A 6,000-nucleotide genomic window follows, 5' to 3' on the forward strand; every position below is an offset into this window, starting at 1 on the left:
GAACCTGAGGGCGCCCTGATGGCACTGGGTGAGGAGCGAGTAGATGAATGACCCAGCGGGCTATGTTCAAACCCTTACAGTGTGTAAGCAGCTCCACACCAGCCATCCCATGTCACCCAGCAGGGTCCCTCAGTGGCCGAGGGGCAGCAGGCTGTGCTCGCTGCCCAGGCGTATGGCTTGGCCAGACCAGACCTTACCCTCTACGAAGGGAAAGCCATACCCCCTCCCCAGACGCCCCCTAAGTGTTTTCACAAGGACTCCCTGAGGCAGGAATTGCTAGGAAGTCCCCAGGATGCAGTCGGTGACAAGGAAGACTTGTCCCCCCCTTTGTCACTATGAAAAGCACCGGCCCCCGATTTTAGGCTGAGCCCTGTGGTGCCTGGCTGATCACAGGGCATCCCAGGAGCCATCAGAAACGTGGCCTCTGGACCAGGCAGCACTTGCTCCTCTTTCCGGCGAGGCTCTACCCTCGAAGACTCAGCTGGGCACCTGCCTGCCCAGCCCCTTCCACAGGCCCGTCCTCGCCCACCTTCTGCTGACGTCCCCTTTGAACCAGCACCAGTGCCGGGTCCCCAGTGAATGGTGACTCGGGAACACCTGGAAGCCTCCAGCACACCTGGAGTTTCCCTGAGCTCCCTGGGGTCCTGCCCTCTCTGTCCTCATTTATGTCCCACCTGCATAGCTGACCCACCTCCCACTCCCCCTCCCTCTCTGCTCACCCAGCCTGCCTCTCTCGATGCTCCTTCAATGGCCATCCTCCCGCCTTCTCCCAGAGGTACCTCTGCTGGGATGCTCTCCCTCTAGTGCCTGCTTGGCTCCCTTCTGCTCAGCTGTTACCCTCTGGACAGGGCCCATCCTGACCTAACGGATCCCTCACACTCTGATCCCCTACCTGCAATTCTCTTCTACAGCACCTGTCACCTTGAACACACGGCAGGCGTCACCTCCTTACGAAGTGCCACTCATTGTTCGCTCCCCGTGGAACGAGTGCCGGTGTGGTGGGGACTGTGTCTGCCTCGCTCCTGACGCCTCCCCAGGGCCGTCAGAGGCCAGAGGCCCGCAGCAGAGGGCTCTGCAAACCCTCACAAGTGCCTGAACGCCATGGTGCCATCTTTGATGCGACTGCAAACACTGACTTCCCTCACCCGACCGGCCTGTCTGACCCACAGGGCCTGGGGATTCTGGCAGCCCCTCCTCCTGCGTGACTCGCCCTCCTGCCCCGGGCCTTCCCTGTCAAACCCCTCAGCTCAGTAAATAATGCTCCAGAGGTCTTGGTCTTTGAGATGCCCTTCCAGCTACTGCACATTCTTGCGTGTTGTGTCTAATGGAGCGGACAGGCCACAGCCTGCATCTCAGGAAACCCACAGCTGCAGCTCCAGGTGGCAGCATCCGGTCTGCAGTCCTGCAGGTGGCAGTGCCCAGCCCAGATACCAGCAGTGGCCGGGGCAGCGTGGGGAGAGGCTAGAGGCTGGCCTGGCACATGTCCACTTCTTTCTGGATGACCAGAGGGAAGACATAGGGTGGGCAGTCCCCCAGCATCTGCCAGACCAGCCCCCACGTCAGGGAGGTCACCTGCAAGCCGAGGTCCTGAGCTACTGCCCTGGAGGAACCCCAAGCCAGATGAGGGGGTTCTGACAGGGCCCCAGGTGGCCTGGCCAGGCAGCAGGGCCGAGGACCCTCAGGAGTATTCAGTCACCTCTGTTTCCCCATCTCCGCTGCCCTCGCTTCATTCCCTGGAGGCCGCGTTGGCTGGGTCCCTGGGCTGCAGTGCCTTCTCACCTGCTCTTTGTAGGAATATCCACTCGTTCTTTCCCTGACCACGCGTTGGGCCCTGGTGCGGGGCCTGCATGTCTCCCACCCCATCCGGCCAGTCTCCGGGGCATTGAGGCTCCCAGGGTCTGCTTCCTCCATCCTTGCCAGGGCCTCCCTGCCCTCCTACCCTCCACTCATCTGAAACAGGCCCCTCACCCCTTTACTCACCTTCTGCTGAAGTCCCCTTTCAATCAGCACCTTTGACACGTCCAGTACCAGCTCCCCAGTAATGGTGACTCTTGGGCGCGGCTCAGTGGTTGAGCGTCAACCTAGGAACCAGGAGGTCACAGTTTGATTCCCGGTCAGGGCACATGCCCGGGCTGCGGGCTCCCTCCAGACCTGCTCTTACTGCACTTGGCTCATTGCTTCACCACCACCACTGAGCTCTGACCTCCTGCAGGCCGACCTTGCCCAGGTGGGCGGAGAGGCAGGGAGCAGGGAGCCCGCATGCAGGGGTCAGACCGTCCAGGTGACAGGGAGTACTGGTGGGGGAGAGCGTGGAGTCGGACACCTTCCTATGCAGGGACTCCCAGATAAGGTGACATGGGGGGGGGGGGCAGACACTGGATGGACGAGTGGGGAACAGCCTTACTTTGGGTCACAGCTCACACTGGACAGGAAAGGCACAGATCCTGGCAGTTCCCACTGAGGGGAGGGGACCGTGGGGGGTTTTGAGCAGAGCTGAGATGTCCCTGCCTTAACCGGTTCTCTGCCTTAACGGCTCTAAATGAAGGCTCACGGGGCTGCCCGGTGGGGAAACAGGAGAGCAGGGGAGGGGTGAGCATGAAGCTGGTGGGGGAGACTGGCTCAGGGAAGAGGTCCTGGGGGCCCGGACCTGGGTGGTGGGGTGGAGGGGGCAGCCAGACTCTGGGAAGATTTGGGAGACTTCCACCCCAGGGACTGCTGATAGAGTGACTGGTGTAGGTAGAGGGAGGAGGAGGTGAGAGTGGAGGGGGAGAGGATGGAGCGTGGGTAGCTGGAGGCTGAGCTGAGATTAGATAAAGCGGAGACCATCCCCTAAGATGGCCACCGGTCATGGCTGTCCTTTTGGGCTATTTTTGAGCTACTGTGTTGTGGCCACCACGTCAGCTGCCCCCAGGAGCCAGGAGGCCACGCTGGCCTTGAACTTGGAAGGGCTGGGCTGGTGGTGAAAGGGGCTCTGTCCTCCACGGGGCCTCGGCACCAGAAGGGCACACAAGGGGCTTTGTTCTCCAGCCGGGGCCCAGGAAGACCCCCCTTCAGCCGGGGCCCACGGGCTGTCTGGCAGGACAGGGCGCGCCTCTCAGGACCAAGTGCAGGCCAGGGGGCCTCCCAGAGTCACCGCCGGAGGTCGGCCTGCCCGCCCCTTCCCCAGAGCCCCGCGTGGAGGCCGAGCCTGTCTGACTCTCCACACAGACTCACAGCCCGTCAGCGGGTGAGGGACCAGGACAAGACATGGCACAGAACACGTGCATGGATGGCTCAGAGAGCCCGCGGGAGGAGGTCAGAGGCGCCCCACACCCCCTGCCACCCTCCCCCACCCCTGCACCCCCCAAGCAGTGGGGGGGGGGGCGGGCGGTCAGGGCTTCATGTCTTTCTCTTTCTCCTACACCTCTTTTACTTCCCAGTTGTCAGTATTTCTAATTCTTCTTCAAGGAACATGCTCACTTTGCAATAAATGCAGAGCTAAAAGTCAGCAGGCGGGCCGGCTCATCACGCCTGAACCCCAGGTCACCAGCACCCGCTGCCCCCGGCCACACATGGTTCCATCAGTTCTGCTCAGAAATGTCACAGCTGCCATTTTCAGGGCCCTGGGTCCCCGGAACCCTGGCCCACAGCCCACACTGGCCCGAATGCAGGTCACGTCCTCTCTTAGTCATCTCTGATGACTCCCACTGCTAGGGACAGTCCCACACTCCGCTTGGGCACTGAGGTCCAGCTGGGCCTGCTCGCCCCCCTCTCTTCGTTTCTCCCCCCTGCCCCCCGGCAATAGTTGGCTGAAGATTGTGTGGGTGCTATTCAAGAGGGCTTCCTTACACTTTGCGGTTTGGCAAAATAAGTTCATCTGCTCTAGCCAGTTCAACCCAGTGGCTGGAGCATTGGCCTGCAGACTGAAGGGTCCCGGGTTTGATTCTGACCAAGGGCACATGCAGGGTTGCAGGCTCCATCACCAGTAGGGGGCGTGCAGGAGGCAGCCAATCAATGAGTCTCATCATTGATGATTCTATCTCTCCCTGTCCCTTCCTCTCTGAAATCAATAAAAACATACAAAAAATAAAATAAGTTCGTCCTTCAAAACCCAATTTGCATGTCACTTCTTCCAGGAAGCCTCCCTGACTGCCTGGAAGAAAAGGAATCCTCCCCATCGAGGTGCGATGGAAGATGGAAGATGTAGGAGTCCACCAGCCATGTTGGGGCCCTGCCCCACCATTTCACCTGGCATTCCATGGGTGAGGATGGGTAGGGGAGGGAGCACACGGAGCTGCCCTCTCCAACAGGCCGCATAGATGGGGCAGACGGCAGACACTACCCCGTTGAGAGGCCCGGGGAGTTACTCAATGAGACCATGAGGGTTGCTCCCTGGGGCACTGAGGGAGATGGAGGTGGGGGCTAGGTGACGGGTCAGCATGAGAATGCTCAGGTGAGACCTTGGGGCCGGGGTAAAGCAAGAGGAAGGCAGGGAGGGGGAACTAGGAACTGTCCTGAGGTGGGAAGAAGTGTCTGTGGATAAAGTGGGTCTTTAGGGAGAAACACAGGAAGGGCCCAAAGTGTGTCCTCAGAAGGGTGTCTGCCATGCCTGGGGCTCCAGGTCTGGGCTGTGGAAGTTCAGGAACCCCGCCCCCTCCCCCCCCAGGAGAGGATCTGGGGAAAGATGGGGCGTTTGTTCTATGCACGTCCCGTGGGGTGTCTGGGCCTGTGAGCAGTTCAAGGGGGCTGAGAAGAACAGGCTGATTAATCAGAAAAGTCAGAGGAATAAATGTAAAGGCTTTTATATTAAAACAAAAGGGAGAAGGAATAGACACAGCTCCTTGGCCCCTGCTTGCCACCACCATTGGTAACCCCCACGTGGTTACATCTGCCCCGCCCTCCATTGGTCACCCCAGCGTGGTTACATCTGCCCCATCCACCATTGGTCACCCCAGCGTGGTTACATCTGCCCCGCCCTCCATTGGTCACCCCAGCGTGGTTACATCTGCCCCATCCACCATTGGTCACCCCAGCGTGGTTACATCTGCCCCATCCACCATTGGTCACCCCAGCGTGGTTACATCTGCCAGGCTCTGTGCCCTAGGAGCTCACATTCACAGGGGTCACAGGAGCTGGGGTTCCGGCACATCTTTTTGGGCAGACGTCATGCAACCTCCCACTAAACGTACCTGCAAGGGCTGAGCCCGGGGGTGGGGAGGCCTCACCCCTCAGCGGTCCACTAGTTCTCTCCCGCTGCGGACGAAGTTGCCGCCTTACAACACCTGTCCTCCCCTTCCCGTCCGCACAGCCCCTGGGCTGGGTGCTTCTGGCGCCGAGGTGGCAGGAGGTTGTCCCTGGGCATGTCACCCAGGGTTAACCGGGTGCAGGATTCCAGGTGACTCACGCCCGGGGCTGGCAGGTTGGGGCTGGTGGTTGGTGGGAGGCCTCCTGGCCTCCCTGCGCCTCGGGCTGGCCCAGGTCTGCCTCTGGCTGGGTTTCCGCCCACGGGGGCGGTGAGCTCAGCTCTCGCTCTGCTGCAGCCTCTGGGGAGAGGAGCAGGCCGCCTCCTGTCCCCGGGGAGCATTCCTGGCGGATTCCACAGGCGGTCGGTGCAGGCGCGGGCTTTCCAGACATACCTGTGGCCAGGCAGCGCTCCTTCTTCGGAACGGAACAGTGAAAACACCTGGGAGACCGTTCAGCTTTCCTCCCAGGTGCGAAAACCACAAAACCGCCCAGCAGGTGCGGCTCCGTGATTGACGTGAAACAGGCGGTCACGGTTTGATTCCCGGTCAGGGCCCATGTCCAGGTTGCGGGCTCCATCCCCCCATGGGGGACATGCAGGAGGCAGCTGATCAATGTTTCTCATCATTGATATTTCTCCCTCCCCCTTTCTCTCTGAAATCAATAAAGATATCTTTAAAAAGCAAACCAACCATGAAACCTTCTAAACTTGGTGCCTCGAAGGGAGGCAAGCAGATTCCTTGCCAGGAAACCATGACAAGGCACAGATGTAAGGCTGCC

This window comes from Myotis daubentonii, chromosome 3 (assembly GCF_963259705.1).
Source record: "Myotis daubentonii chromosome 3, mMyoDau2.1, whole genome shotgun sequence".
Taxonomy (NCBI): Eukaryota; Metazoa; Chordata; class Mammalia; order Chiroptera; family Vespertilionidae; genus Myotis; species Myotis daubentonii.